Below are 15,975 nucleotides of genomic sequence, written 5' to 3' on the forward strand. Positions count from 1 at the left end.
AATGTTAGGCTCTATAAGCTTTCTAGCTGCATGAGGGGAAAGGGAAAGGGAAAGAGGGAAAAGGGAAAGGGAAAGGGAAAGGGTAAGGGAAAAGGAAAGGGATGGGATGGGACGGGACGGGACGGGAAGGGAAGGGAAGGAAAGGAAAGGGAAGGTAAAGACGGAGGGAAAAAACACTTTCAAATTTAACATGATACTTGAGTGCAGTTGACTGGAAGAGTTATTTATGTATTTATTGAAGGAAATATCTGCTTTTACAAAAGTGAGGTGCATTCTCTTTCATAGCAAGCCTCTCAAGGACACAGACTGACTCTTCTTGCTATAATACATCTCTTCTTCAAAATCAACACAGATAGAGAAAACTTCTCTGTCTTTAACATTAAGAGCTCAGTGTACAATCTTTGTCCCATCCAGCATTGGCGGCATGGCCACATGAAGACTCCAGTTTCCCACTTGCTTTTGCCAGTGGAAAAGTCACTCAGTATAGAAGCATTAGATGAAACAAATCTTCTTCTCCCTGCAAGGAGTTTGATTCCTAATGCCAGCTGGGCCATGGTGACAACTTAGCTGCTTAGCCTGACAGTTGTCAAACAGCTGGTGCCTCTATTGTTTCTTATTGTTTCTTTGCATTCCTTTGTCTTTCTTTCATATCTTGTCTTATGCTTCAGTTTTAAAATCACTGGAGTAGGAACCACTTCTTGTTCTGTGTTTGTAGATAGGGTCATGGTCCATAGCAGAGGCACCCTCACTGATAATGGGATCTTGCTATGTCAAGGTCTCAGGACTTCATACAATCAAGTATCTTCTGTTCTTTGAATAGTATTCAATGTCACCAAGAACATAATATTGTCCTCTGTCTTGAAAAACTGAGAAAGCATTTCAGTTCTGTTCTACTGACACCTAGAAAGAAATAAAACAAAGGAATAAGAGAAAGAGGAAAAAGTAGAGATTTACACCCTTTGCTTATCTCTGCTGTCATCACTTTAGATATCATGGTAATATTGGTTTGCTAACTGACTTGGGGTAAATCACCTTTCTGTGCGTCAGTCTGTCATTGGCCTCCCATGAGAAGGGCCTGAGTTTTGTGGAGGAAATATATCTTGTAAGAGCAAGGCACTTGCTATCCGCTCTTACTCTCATTACCAGGAGCTGTAGGGCGATACCTAGCCATCACTAAAACTGCAAGGGGCAGAATGTCCACCACATCACTATTGAAGTTGTCCAAAATACTTGCAGATGTGCACCTTATGTGTTCTGTGAACTAGTTTCACTACAGCACCTCACCACTGGGTCTCAGTAAGTTTTCCCCATTAGATGTAATACCTGTCTGTTATAAGAAACTTCTGCCCTTTCTACCTGCACCAGCAAATTTTTATTTAAAAAGCAAAAAAAAAAATTCTTTTCTGAAAAACAAATTTTTTTTGTTCAAAAAACAGTAGGAACTGAGCTCTTTCTGTCTTTCATGTTAAGACAGAAACTGTTCTTGCAGCTCTTCTCCAAAACCTTTCTACCCTATTTGTGCCCCTTGTGAAGCGACATTGAACTGAACATCAGTCACTATTCATACAGGGATTCAAAGAAGGTCCTGACGGATATGGCTGGAACCACAACTAGAATACAGTTGTACTTGCCCTCTTGGCAACAGCTTTGGGAATTCCTTGAACTGGTGTGTTTGTCATGACCCTCTGTCAATTTCAGGCTCTTGGCTTTCCAGAATACAGCCCATAAGCTCATAAATATGAACTACCTTGCTTTCTAGCATCTAGATACAGGATTAAGTTCACATCCCCAACCAGCAGTCCCTTATGATTAACAACTGCTATTTATAATAATATAAATCTAATTGTATCAGTGCTAATGAGGGGCATCTTACTTCTGCTGAATGCATTGAAAACATTAGAAGAATGACCAGATGATGTGGGAGGGGCTGCAGACTCAGGAGGTACCACTGTCCAGATCCTAGCAAGCATAAATCAGTGTAACTCAGTTGTCTGCAGGATTAATATACTCATTTACACTTGCTGAGGATTAAGCACTTTGCATTTTTACTGTGAAAACATGGATTTATCCATGGTGCTCCCACTGAAACATCCTCACATGTTAGTTGACTAAATACCTGGATGCTGCTTTCAAAGGCCATTTCTAGTTGTAAGTCTAGCAACATATTATAAGAGAGAGCACTGAAAAGAAAACACAGACAAATTTGGCATTTAAATCACAAGCAGAGGAACCAGCAAGTAAGGCTGACATCTGTTAACAAGAAGAGAAACATAAGGACACTTTCTGAAGATTTATTTATTTATTGATAGTTGACGTAATTCTCATTCCAGTCATGTTCATCTTCAGTCTGCTTTGGAGAATATGTCCCATATGCAGAATCTATTCCCTCTGTGGTCTGACTGTTTTTTGTCTGTTTATCAGAGAGTTCCAGCCTGACTAGAGACACTTTTACCAAGGCACAGAATTCAAATAGAGCAATATGATTATAAACAATTGCAGTTTTGACATAGCGAGCTGTGCATGGATGTTTTCCTGCTTCAGTGCCAAGAGAGGAGACTTCTGACACATTTTGTTATTCACGCAGGAGGAAATCGCTGTGCTTGCTGAGAACTCAAATGGGTTGAATGTTTGAAAAAATGAAGAGCTATTGAAACATTCATCCGGACTCCAAGCAGCTGTTCTCTTTTCTGTGTCAATGTCCCATTTTGCTCACTGTTTGCAAATGTCTTATTATTCACAGAAATGTTTGGAAAGGACTGTTTGGTATCCTTATTAGAAGGCTCAAAGCAAGAATATGTTGGTGGGGTCTGAAGCAAGTCCCTACCGAAAGGAGTTTCCAGCCTAAGCAGTGGAAAAAGGAACAGAAACAGCACGCACAGCTGAAGTGATGTATGCATTGGGAAGCAATGGCTATAGCCTGGCATTCAACTCCACATTCCAGAATACCAGACCAATGTATAAGCTTCCTAACTCAGGAGATCAATGAACTGATGCAGTGAGGTGCTATACTGGACCTCATACTTGCAAACAAGGAAGAATTGGTTGGAAACGTAAAAGCTGGGGGCAGTCTTAGCTGGAGCAGCCATGAGATGGTAGAGTTCAGGATCCTGTGAGGGTGGAGCAGGGCAAAAAGAGGGATCACAGAGCTGCACTTCAGGAGGTCAGACTTCAGCCTGTTCAGGGACCTGCTTGGAAGAATCCCATGAGATATAGCCCTGGAGGGAAGAGGAGTCCAAGGGAGCTGGCTGATATTTAAGGATCACCTCCTCCAACTCGGGAATTGTCTATCCCAACCAAAAGGAAATCAAGCAAGGGAAGTAGGAGGCCTTTATGGATCAACAAGGAGCTCCTGACTAAACTCAGACTTAAAAAGGAAGTATACAAGAGGTGGAAGCAGAGAAAGGTGACCCAGGAGAAATAAAGAAATACTGTCTGAGAACGTAAGGATGTGGTTAGGAGAGCTAAAGCCCACCTAGGTTTGAGCCTTATGAGGGACATTAAGGGCAAGAAGAAGGGCTTCTACAAATACAGCAGCAGCAAAAAGAAGGCCATGGAAAATGTATTATTAAATGCATCAGGGGCCCTAGTGACAAAGGAAACTGAAAAGGTGTAGGTACTGAATACTTTCTTAGCCTCAAGTCTACTGATAAGACTGGCTATCAAGAATCCCAGGCCCTGGAGACAAGGAATAATGTCTGGAGAAAGGAAGACTTTCTCTTGGTGGGGGAGGATCAGACTAGGGAACACTTGAACAAACTGGACATACACAAGTCCGTGGGCTCTGATGGGATGCACCCACAAGTGCTGAAGGAGCTGGCCAATGTCATTGCAAAGCCACTCTCAAATATCTTTGAAAGGCCATGGTAATTAGGAGAGGTTCCTAAAGACTAGAGCAGAGCAAGTGTCACTGTTATCTTAACAACATGGAAGGAAAGATGATCTCAGGAACTCCAGGCCAGTCAGACTCATCTCGATCTCTGGGAAGATGACAGAGCAACTAATACTGGCTACTATTTTCAGATGCATGAAGGACGAGGAGGCTATTGGGAGTAATCAGCATGGATTTACAAAGGAGAAATCATGCCTGACCAACCTGATAGCCTTCTGTGATGAGATGACTGGCTTGGTGGATGAGGGGAGAGCAGCAGATATAGTTTACCTTGACTTTAGTAAGGCTTTTTACACAGTTTCCCATAACAACCTCACAGATAAGCTGATGAAGCATGGGCTCCGTAAGCAGTCAGTAAAGTGAATTGAAATCAGCTGAACTGGTGGGTTCAGAGGGTTGTGATCAGCAGCATGAAGTGTAGCTGGAGGCCAATAACTAGTAGTATTCCCCCAGGGTTGATACAGGGGCCAATACTGTTCAACATCTTCATTAATAACCTGAATGACAGGACCAAATGCACCCTCAGCAAGTTCTATGACAACACATAACTGGGAGGCTTGACTGATACTTCAGAGGATTGCACTCCCATTCAGAGGGACTTCAACATGCTGGAGAGATGGGCAGAGAAGACCCTCATGAAGTTCAGCAAAGGGAAGTGCAAAGTCCTGCACCTGGGGAGAAATAACACCATCCATCAGTACATGCGGGGGACCGACCAGCTGGAGAAAAACTTTGCAGGGAAGGACCTGGGAGTCCCGGTGGACAACAAGTTGACCATGAGCCAGCAATGTGCTCTTGTGGCCAAGAAGGCCAATAGCACCCTGTTCTGCATGAGGAAGAGCATTGCCAGCAGGTTGAAGGAGGTGATCCTTCCCCTCTCCTCAGTCCTGATGAGGCCACACATGGAGTGCTGTGTACAGTGATGGGCTCTGCAGGACATGAAACACATGGACCTGCTTGAGTGAGTCCAGTGAAGGGACGCAAGATGGTGAAAGGACTGGAGCATCTCTCTTAGGAGGAAAGGCTGAGAGAGCTGGGCCTGTTCAGCCTGGACAACAGAACGTTGAGGGGGGAATCTTATCAATGTGTATAAGTATCTGAAGGAAGGGTGTAGAAAGAATGCATCCAGACTCTTTTCAGTGGCGCCCAGCGGTAGGAGGAGAGGTAACAGGCACAAACTGAAACACAAGAAGTTCCATCCGAACATGAGGAAAAACTTCTTTACTGTGAAGGTGACTGAACACTGGAACAGGTTGCCCAGAGAAGTTGTGGAGTCTCCCTCCCCAGAGATATTCAAAAGCTGTCTGGACACAGTCCTGGGCAATGTGCTGTAGGTTACCCTGCTTGAGCAGAGGGGTTGGACTAGATGATCTCCAGAGGTCCCTTCCAACCTCAACTGTTCACGTGTTGTCTTTCTGTGTCTGTGATTATCCTCTGGATATCTGCAGTGCCCATTTGGCTATGCTAAAGTTCTGGCTATGGTAAAGTTCTGGCTGCCTAAAGTTCATCTTTATAAAGAGTGCCCATCCAGGGCTCTTGCTTTAGCATTTCTGAGTAGGCTCGGGGGGGTGTAATTTTAAATGGCTTTAAACCATTAGTTCAGTGTCATTGAAGTGTTCTAGGAAATCAACTGCAGATAGGGGAGAGTTTGAGCTAATTAGTTTGAGTTAGAACTATTATGTTTTCCCAATGTGATCTGACAACATCCATTTATTCAAGTTAGAGTGGGAATTTACTAGTTCCAATTCCACAGCTGGTAACACTTTTTTCCCCTTAGTTTCTTTCTTTAATGATCATGCTCTTTACCCTTCAGACATTTAAGGACTTGAAACTGAAAATATTAGCCATGCACTATGCTGATCCCAAGAGTGGTGCAGGTAGCCATGTAAAGTCTGTGACAGTACAAGTAGGACCTGCTATCCTGTAAGAAGTGCCTGGTAATTTAAATGAACGAAGCATTCTTTCATAAGAAATGAACTGTTGCAGGCCCAAGAGTTTACACACTTATAGAGCAGAGCTTCCAAAGAGGAAGCCATTTAGTATAGTGGGGAAGGTTGTATACCTCCTCTTTCTTCTTCCATATTACCTCTTCCAGGAAGCTCTTGCTTAATGATATGAGGACTTTAAGAGCAAAGGGAATAGAAAAACCTCAGTTAGTTTCAGGCTGCATGTTGCGTGCAGATTCAGTGGTGGCCTTGTCAAGGCAACTGGCAGCTGAAATGACACTCATGACACTCTGACTTCCACCTTAAAAGAGAGTGCTTAGAAAGGGTATTTGGGCAGTGAGGTGGATGTCTGCATCTGTTTACAGATGCAATGGTTTACAGCACAACAGAACAAGTGAGGACTGAGAAGGCTGTTACCCAAATGCTTTGTTGCGCATGGTACCATTTGGTGGATACTAAGTGCATGGTGACCACAACTCAGCTAGAGGACTTCAGAATTGCTCCACCTGCCCAATAAATTGACAGAGCAAGGGGCAATGAAGGCTCCCAATTGCTGACACTGTTTTTTATAATAATTCAGAATACTAAACTGCAACAAGAAAAGCAGAAAGAATTTATCTCAAACAAAGGCTTAGAAAGAAATTTCCTTCCTACTATTAGTTCCTTATGGGCTGAGCCCTTAGGGGTTTTCCTAGTCCCCCAACTGTCTTGAGCTTCTGGAATTACATGGACTGCACAGAGTCCCATTGCATCTCTCAGAAAACCCCTTTATTTTTGTAAGAAAATGTCTTGTCCATTCTCTTGGAGGAAGATTTACAATCTTTCCAGCCTTCACTGTTCCTACAAGCTCCTTGCTGGCTTACATCCTTTCTTCCCTGCTCCACTTGGCACTCTTGCAGCTGCCCAGCCAGGGCTGATCTGGTATTTATGCTCTAAGGGGTGGAGTAACCTACTCCCCACTTCCAGAGGGTCCTCCTGACTTTTATGTAGCAGCCAGGAGGAGACAAGTAGGCAAAATTTCCTCCCTGTTGCCTAGCAGCAGCTTTTAAAGGAATAGAGTAAGCAGCACATGAACAATAAGGTGTGGATGGGTTAGAGAGCTTTACTGTTTATCAGGGGAAAGGAGGAAATATGGTGAGAATAAACTGTAGGTTTCTCCAAGTAGAACTTTCTCAGAAGAGACCAGAAATAACAAACGCTGTCAAGGAATCTGAGGAGCAATGATAGAGGCCTTTGTTTTATCAAGAATGCAACAACATCTTTAACGTGAGAGAATGACATCTACACCATCATGGGTATGTTTTTTGTCTACAAAGAGCTGTAGGCTAAGCTAAGAACAGGGTGGATGGAGACAGCAACTTCTACAGGAAAAAAGAAAAAGAAAAAGAGTTAAATTGGGTATTAACCCAATTTATAACTTCAGAAGAGATCTCTGTGTGTTGTTAGTTAGCTAATATTACACATGAAGACCCTTTATCAGAAGGAATGAGTTTAGTTACAGGTTTGTCAAGCCTTTGAGATACAATGTTCAAGATGATTTAAAATCATCTTTGGGAATATAAAAAAGCAAAGACTTGAAGAGTCTACAGATAGGTTTCCCTCTTCTTAGGGAATAAATCAGGGCTGCTTCTACAGCCCCTGTACAGTAGAGAGCACACTTCCCAGGCTGCATATTTATGGAAATGAGTACCACACAGGGATATCTGTTTGGAGAGTTTTGAGGATGGCTAATTATAGTAATCCTGGTCCAATGCCTACCTGAATCAGGAAAAGTCAGTCCCAGAACTGGCTTTTCTACTGCAAAGACTCCCTCCCCACACTTCATATATAAATAAATAAAACCCTATCCAGCCCTTTTAACTTACTAGACACCTAGAAATGCCATGCTGCTTGTACTGGGAGACAGAAAAGAAACAGTGGCCTTCTCTTCAGAGTTTCTCTGCCATGCTTTAATGAAAAGACCTTCCTTTTATTCAGACCCCACTGATTCATGACCATGAAGTCCTAATGGGGGATCTGTCAGCCCCAAGAGCTTTTGTCCCTCAAAGACTCATGGCACCCTTATTCAGCTCCATGGTAGCAAAACTTCTGTATCGCTTGACATGTATCTACCTGATTGCTTTATGATACTCCAGGGGAAAAAAATGTTTCACTTTCTTTTCCTTGTATTTTTTCTTTTTATATCAAGGTATTCAGTTGTTACTCAGGTATCTGCCTGCCCAGGAGCTCAAACTGTCCAGCACATACTGACTTCCAAAACTCTTATCTGTAATGCAGGACAATGCTCTTAGGTCTTTATGCCTTCTTAATTTAGCCACAACATGATACTGAAATATACTGGGCCTGACTGTCTTTCACATTGAGGCTCTATGCCTTCAAAACAGTTTAGCCATGCTTCAGCTCTAACCTGAAGGGCCTTTTCCAAGGTCAGAATAGTACAGAAATTCTTAGTCTTAATAAGAAAAAGATTATCCTTTTCTCTGTTTTTTGTGGTTTTTTTTTCATTGAATTCAGACTATTCACAGTATTTGGTTGCCCTCCCTGAAATATAGGCATCCCTTGTTTACGGGACCAAATATTTCAGTCTTATTTCAATCTTAAATGCTGCAACTAAATATTGAAACATCTTTGATATTTTGTTTCAGTTTTTTTTGAGATTTTTCAAAACAAAGCATTCAAAGGCCAGAAATAAGACTCTAAAATTAGGAGACTGACTCATAAAGAAGCAAATATTTTTGTTTGCTCTATGGATCCCATTTTCAAGTTGTCTCTGCAGCCGTAATTCTTTGTTTTAAATAAAAGGTGGTAATCCCATGACACCAAGAGTTGTGGTATTGGAAAGAAACAGAAATAATGTCAAACTCATGATAAAATTATAACATTTAACCATAGTAAGGTTTGGATATAGGCATTAAAGCACCAAAAATGTAATCAGAGAGGAACAGAAGGCTGAGAGAAAAAAAGGGAAAGTTCCCATGGAAAGCCAGAAACAAGGAAACCAGGGAGTATTGAAGCAATGTTCTCCTCAGGGAATTAAAGGCCTTACCAGCTCAGCTACTAAGATTACCTGTGCTTAAAGCACAGGAAATTACAATAAATGGAAGTCTGCGAATCTTAACACAAGCATGCAGAATGACCTGGGAGAAACAGGGCATCAGTGCAGACATCTGGAGCAGGCACAGCGACTCGTTTCAGGATACACAGATTAGGAAGTTCTGGTGGCTTGACTGTTCAGTTGCTCCTTAAACTGAAGGGAACAACAGAATTAGGTAGCAGCAGCTGGAAAACTATGGACCCACCCTTCCCCCTCCCCACTTCTGCAGGAGTTAAAATGGCCTTGAAGGATTGCCACATACCAAGTCTAAGGAAAATGTGCTGAATGGCAGGCCTGCCTTTTCTGTGCTTGAGAGTCTTTGCAGGTGTGTTACTAGCAGCAGCCTCACTAATTAGAAAACTTGGTGCAGAATGAAATATTGGTTGTTCTCCAACAGTGCTAGAAAAATGTGGTTGAGAAATAAGCTTGTACTGAAAGACTGTAAAAATGCCTTTCAGAATGGGCGTGATTGCCAGCGTACAAGTTAAATCCACTAGCTGTATTTGATTTACTCATAATAGGATGGCCCTTGCAAAGTGAGATGCCAATCCAATTAAAAAGGAAGTTATCTGGCTGATCCATCTCCTTTATTGTGCAATGTGTTTCTCTGAAGCTAAGCAGGCCTCCTTGAGAACAGCAATGTGCCCTTAAATCTGAGTTGTTTTGTATCTGAATGGTGGTAAGATTAACTTCCCCAGTAATGCAGGGCAGGAAACTCATGGATGGGAAATTTATATTTGGAACAATGCTACTTTGCCACCTGTACCAGTTGCAAGTGCAGCACTTCTAGACATTCTGTGAGTAGTTTTCACTTATGTCTTAACATACAAAAAACTTTAAAAAATGAAATAGGGCTGAAAACAAAAAGAGTGAAAAACAGGATTCACAAAATGATGGATGTAAATGTTCCTGTACATGTCCTCTGAGAAAATATTGTGTCATTTTTCCTCTGAGTCTGTATCCTGGCATGAAACCTGTGGGCTACAGAGGCTAGGCAGTACCATGATGTCAGGTTTTTTGCTTTCAAATACACATGCTCATATTCTGTGCAAGTCTGTGTATGCTGGTCTGTGCACATATGTGAGCATGTGTGTGGGTGTCCACATAGAGGTAAAAATTTTAAAACACGGTTAAAGAGCTGGAAAGTTGCTGCAGAAGGTGGAAAGGGTGTTTCCAGTCACTGGTCAAAACGCAGTTAAACTGAAAATCTGCAAACTGAACCAAAATTTACGAATCTGGAAACAGCACAATTTATGGGTTGAGGCAGTGTCTTGCAAACATATGATCGATCTCTCTGAGTCTCCTTTCTATCCTCTTTTATACATTCTAGCTGTACTTTTGTCAGTTTTTGTCAGTTTTTTTGTTCTTCATTTGGCAAAGTATTGTTGGCTAGGTACATCTGCTGTAAAGTTTTCCAAAGCTTCTCAGAAGAGTTATGAAAAAATGCAAAGTTCCATTTATTTTTCACAGTGTATTTTTTTAGTAAAGTACAAATATCTTTGTAAAGGAAAAAAAATGGAATGACTGCTGTGGTAGGTAGGTGTTGTACAGCAATCAGGTTGTGCAAATATGTGTACACCTTCCACATTTGCCTTTTCAACTCTGTTAGCAGAACTGTGCAGAAACTACCATGAATAAAGTCTTTATTCGATGAAACAGTGCTGTATATTTGACTTCAACAGCATATTAGAAATGGATTTCTTCATTAGGGAACAGAGCTGCTTAATAATGTATTGTTTTAAAGTTTGCAGCTTTTAGAGATCGAAGTTCTATTTGCCTGAAGCCTGGATCACTCAAATCCCGGAGAGAAGAAATTAATAGCTTCCCATTTGTTAAATTACATACTAGTAATGAAAGGAGAGATCCAACATCTGAAATCAGTGGAAGTGTTCTCTGTTAATTCAATGGCCTTTGAACTGGTCAACAAGACGACTTGATCTCGATGTTTAATTACCTGGACTAATTAAGATAGGTCTTGTTTCTATTCTCTTTTTTACAGGTGAGAAAACTTACCTTCAAATAATGGGTATGACTAATACAGACATTCAAACTAAGTCCCATAAAGAACAAAAACCAATCAAATCTGATCATCATTTTGAGAAAATGCCATTGGCTCTAACAGAGCTTACAGCTGTGGAGGTCCACAGAAATTACGCTATCACCTGTCTGGACACATACATTTGCAATTGATTTGATTCCCCCTCTAGTATACAAGATTAAAATAACTATATAATTTATTTATTTAAATTAAAAGTTGTATGCATCCTATATTCTGTACTATTTCCTATGCAATTCCATGGGAGTTTCCTGTGTGAGCAAGACTGGCAAAGGTGGAATTAGAAAATGACAAATAACCTCAGGAAAAACAGAGGCAAAAATAGATCCAGAAAGTCTTTGCACCAAATTCTCATTTTGGATTTTAACTTTAACTCACCCTGACTTGAAAGGGCAGTCACATAGTCCTATCCAAGCACACAGTTTGGCCTGTTATAACATGACACCAAACTCAGCTTGCCAAGACACATTTAAGTCAGGATAAAAAAAATTCCCAGGCAGTGAATTGATTTTGTAAATAGTCATAATGGCCTAGTTTCTGTCCTGCCTCACAAAGAAGCCAATTAATTGCAACACCAGAATTTTATTCCTTCATTTCTATTCTCTTTTCAAAGACGTTTCTGATCTTTTCCCCCTTCCCTTAAGTTTTGGGGAGGCTTGGAAATACATTAAGAATGGCATGAAAGCTCAGTGATTCAGACCTGTATCTGATAACTGGCCCCAGCAAGAATCCTCCAGGGATATATTCAGAAATCCTGTAAAAAGGCAGAGTTTCACTGAGGACCTATGTCTACAGACCATATCAAAAGAAATGCCAGTTTTTGTGTGACCCCCCACCTCTACAAAGAGCTGTTACTCAGATTTGGCCCCAGATCCATCCTACATGGCCTGTGCAATAATCCTAAATAGGGCTTGACTATATCTAAGCACACAGTTGTAGAATAGGATCTATATAATGAGACGTGAACATAATGCATAAGACACCATTTACTTTATCAAAGGCAGATATTTGAAATAAGAACATTTTTTATTTTACATTTTTATTTTTTAACAACATATCTACCTTCTATTAGTATCATTTACTTCTTGGCCACTTGGTCAGCATCCAGGATGGTGTTGTGCTTAATAAAGAACAGTGAAGTTAATAAACTTCAGTGTGATTTGGCAGTTCTTTTAGTTCTTGCCCTTAATCTTGCTGATTAGATAAGTTTTTACATAAAGGTTGAATACCCTAGGTCTAGATAACATAGTGAGAAACCCAGCTCTGGGACAAAAGAATGTGGAAGGTGAAAGTTAGGACAGCAACAAAACCTTGTGAATATCTAAGGAAGAGCCCAAGAAACTGCTGGTCTTCCCTAAATAATGCCAAACCAGGAAACAAGTTCTACAATTTGACTCAATTCTATTGCATTTAATTAGTTTACTTTCTTAATTCTTCACAAAGCTGAACCATCTTAAAGTCTGACTTCAAAATAAAGTATTTGATCTATACCCACATAGAAAGCAGAAAGAGTTTCCCGGGAACAAAAACTATGGGAAAATTCTTAGCCCAGCTCATGCATTCATACCCTCAGGTTTCCATTCATTTTAGGATGCTTTATGCACTGGCTTGCCTGGGAAAGCTGGAAACCTGGCATCCAGCACAACCTTGTCAGAAAAATGAGAGCCAGTTAAGAGTCATGTGAGCCTCTCCCTTTGTGCCATGAAGGAGTGTGAGAGCTGACTGTGCAGGTGGGGATGAATTTGACTTTAGACAAGGCAATCAGAAGCTTAAATAGGAACCATGTTACCGAAAAGCAAAGGTGAGAATCCAGACCTGCACTGTATCAAATGAGCACTTTGCTTGTCCAGTATTCCTTGATCGTAGTGAATAGTAGATTGGATGGTCAACTGTGCAAGCAAATCCTCCTGCAGGGGAATGCACAACAGCCCCTCCTGGATGACAGGAGCATAGAAATTAGTGAATATTTCTCAGGGCCAGGTTTTTCAAAGCAGAACAACTGCCAAGAACTCATACTTTTAAATAACTTTTAAATAAGAGCCTCAGTTTTCACTGAACTTAACTCCCACTGCAGGATTTAACTCTCAGCCTCGCACGTCCATCTGAGAACAATGAAGAATCCTCCTCTTCCCACCCCCATCCTAAAGAGAAACAATGGGATAAGGTGATTGCCAGGACTTTGAAAATCTGGATGAAAGGGGTCTTTGGGTTATGCTTTTATATTTATTACAGTTGCACAAGGAAAAGAGAAGATACTGTTTTACACAACAAGATCTAATGACAAATGGAAGAAATATAGTACCAGGGCATTTGTATTACAATGATAATGTTTTCTTCCATTTTTTCCTTTTTTCCTTCTGTTTATTCCATGTCTCTATTACAAGAAGGATAAAGCTAAAGCTCACACATATGGATAACAATATTAGCCAGTTTTTAACCAGTATGGTATATACCTCCAGGTGAGAAGCAGGCTAAGTTCACATAGCTCAGCTAATCTGTAGCCAGCTGCTCACTCATTTACAATTACCTGTCCTGGTAAACCTGTGATACATTTCTTTGCTTCAGAAATCCTCTTGTGTTTCTTCACATTGGGTTTGCAATCACGTATAGCTTACAAAATAGAGTACAAAAAGGCAAATAACGTAGAATCAGAGAAAAAGACACAGAAGCCCATGAGGGCACAATTTTCTTCCATCTGGCGGGTAGATTTTGTAGTGCTCGTGCTTTAAATGGTGGGTGTGCCATGCAGACTAATTCACTGACCTGAGCTAGGAGTGTCTTATCACGGCCTTCCCAAACACAGCTCCTCATGGCCTTCTCACAGCTTTACAGCCCTTCATCAGCTCTGGGCTGGAGATGGTTTCTGGTTCCCACTCCAAGTCCTCAGCTGTCTGGTGCCTCCATCTCAGCAGAGTAAGGCTGAGTGAGGACTATTTAAGCTATTTAATATTAGCTCCACACAGCTTCTGCATGAGAGGACTCTGCTCGTGGACATGCATTCTCCTGTGATTTTGGGTGCAGCCTGGGGGCAGAGGTGTATTGAGTATTATGAGTGACTGAACAAGAGAGGTGCGCAGAGACCCTGCATGTGCTTTGCACGGAAACTTCTGCCTGTAGACTGCTTGCCTCTCTTCTCCTCTGGGTGTCTTCCCATTCTCCTCCAAGCAATTTCAGACACAATAATGCTGCAGAGGTCTCAAAAGCAAACCCTGAGTAACTACAGCAGAGTTTGGTCTTTGGAGGCTCTATCCAAGGAGGCTGGAATAGCTGGAATATGCTCCATCTTCTGAGAGCTGTGGTTCACTTTCAAGCCTCAAATGCTATCAAAACCCTCCAGGGCTGGAAGCCCTCAACAGTATAACTATTTTCAGCTGCAGGAGCTGGCTCCTGCTTTGTCTATGGAAGGAGAAAAATGCTGGATCTGGTATGTTGTGTGGGTCAGTGCAGTCTGCTCCTCTTTGAAGCTCTCTTCCCTGATCAGTAGTGGAGATGAGTCTACTACAGCCCTCATGTGTGGGCAGTGGAGATACACATCTTTTTAAAGAAAAGTCTAGTTCAATCTCTGCAGCAGCAATTCCTGGGAGACATACTGAGGTGTCAGTCACCCCCAAAACATTGTTCCCTTGAAATAGCTGTTGATCCAGTATGTTGTATCAGTCAAGAGCCAGTCAAAAGCTAATGGCATGTGTCTCTGGAGAGATTTGCTCACTAATACACAGATTGTATACAACATATGGATCAAGGATCAAACTTCATGGCAATACCACCTTAGGGCTCTTAGCTGTCAGATTCCATCTCCTTGCCATCTCCTCACCCTTGTTTGTGCTCCTCCATCCTCCCCCTCCCTTCAGTTGCACGCACAGCTCTTTGTGCAGCTGCACAGAGAGCTGAATTTGGGAACTTACCTAGCTGAAGGAAAGCAATCACAAGGAATAGCTTTTTTAAAATACCAAATTGGTTCAACAGGGTGAAGACACAAGTGATTTTACCAGTACAGCCTAGGAAGTAGTCTGGTGCACCATAGTGATAGGAGCTGCCAGCCAGGAGGGGAAAGACAGTACCTCCTTCCTGAATTTGCTGCACAAACCACAGCTTGCATAAGCCAAGAGGCTTGGGCATTTCATGCTTCCTCAAGTTAAGGTGTTGCTGATTGCACAGTCAAGTAGTAGACATCATTCCTGCTCTGACCAAGCAACATGGGCATCTCCAAAGGCGAGAGGGCCTTAGCTGTGACAGTCACCTACATGATCAGAGAGAGGAAATGATGCTGGGGTACGGCAAGTGAAGGCAACACTGCAGTGATGCCAGCAGAAAGTCTGTCTGTGACAGCTGCCCTGCTGTGCATGGAAGAGGCTCTATGTCAGAAACGCACTGTGAGATGGAGAATATCAGGGGAGACAAGCCCTCAGAGGAGGAGAGTCAGAGAAGCCAGTGAACAGCCAGGCAGATTTCCAGTCAATGGTCCTGCATGCTGGTGAGAGACTGTCTCAGTTGGCTGAGGTGTAACTACATAAAACATCCTTTCTTTCATTCCTTCTGCCTATGTGGTAAAAAGAATCTTCTATTTGTGCTTTATCCTAGTTTTACCTTTGTGCTAAGTTAACAATGATTTGTAGGTAACGGGAAAACTCCTTGGTGTTTCTCAGAAGTATGAGCAGTGAATCAAAAAATCAAGATTCTTTGATATCTTTACCTGCACCCAGTTTCCCAGGACTTTACTGCCTGTGTGCAAAGGGCTGCACAGGCCAATGTGAGACATAGTATTGTTGTGGTCAGGAGGGGTAGAGTGTCTTCCATGGGCCAGGGAGAAGAAGGAAAATCCTGGCATACAATAATGCAGTGGAAATGCACCCAGACACTGAAGTGCTCATGGAGTCTGTAATATCTCACAAATTAGCTGTGCCAGTGGCCTTAATGTGCCTGCTCAATGCACATAGTAGCTGGATTTAGGGATGTTCACAGCCGACATTCATCTGCAGGCATTGTTTCT

General features: G+C 41.9%; 1 long non-coding RNA gene across 1 annotated transcript; it reads right to left on the reverse strand.

Annotated features, from left to right (window-relative positions):
* Positions 1-240: 240 nt before the first annotated feature.
* LOC135324598 (uncharacterized) lies at positions 241-12,954 on the reverse strand. The gene is made up of 3 exons (XR_010385917.1): positions 12,801-12,954; positions 8,973-9,082; positions 241-900 (listed from the first exon to the last, which is right to left on the reverse strand). It is a non-coding gene; the product is annotated as an uncharacterized LOC135324598 (long non-coding RNA).
* Between the last annotated feature and the right edge of the window lie 3,021 nt (positions 12,955-15,975).

The sequence above is a fragment of the Dromaius novaehollandiae genome, chromosome Z, assembly GCF_036370855.1.
Source record: "Dromaius novaehollandiae isolate bDroNov1 chromosome Z, bDroNov1.hap1, whole genome shotgun sequence".
NCBI classification, from domain to species: domain Eukaryota; kingdom Metazoa; phylum Chordata; class Aves; order Casuariiformes; family Dromaiidae; genus Dromaius; species Dromaius novaehollandiae.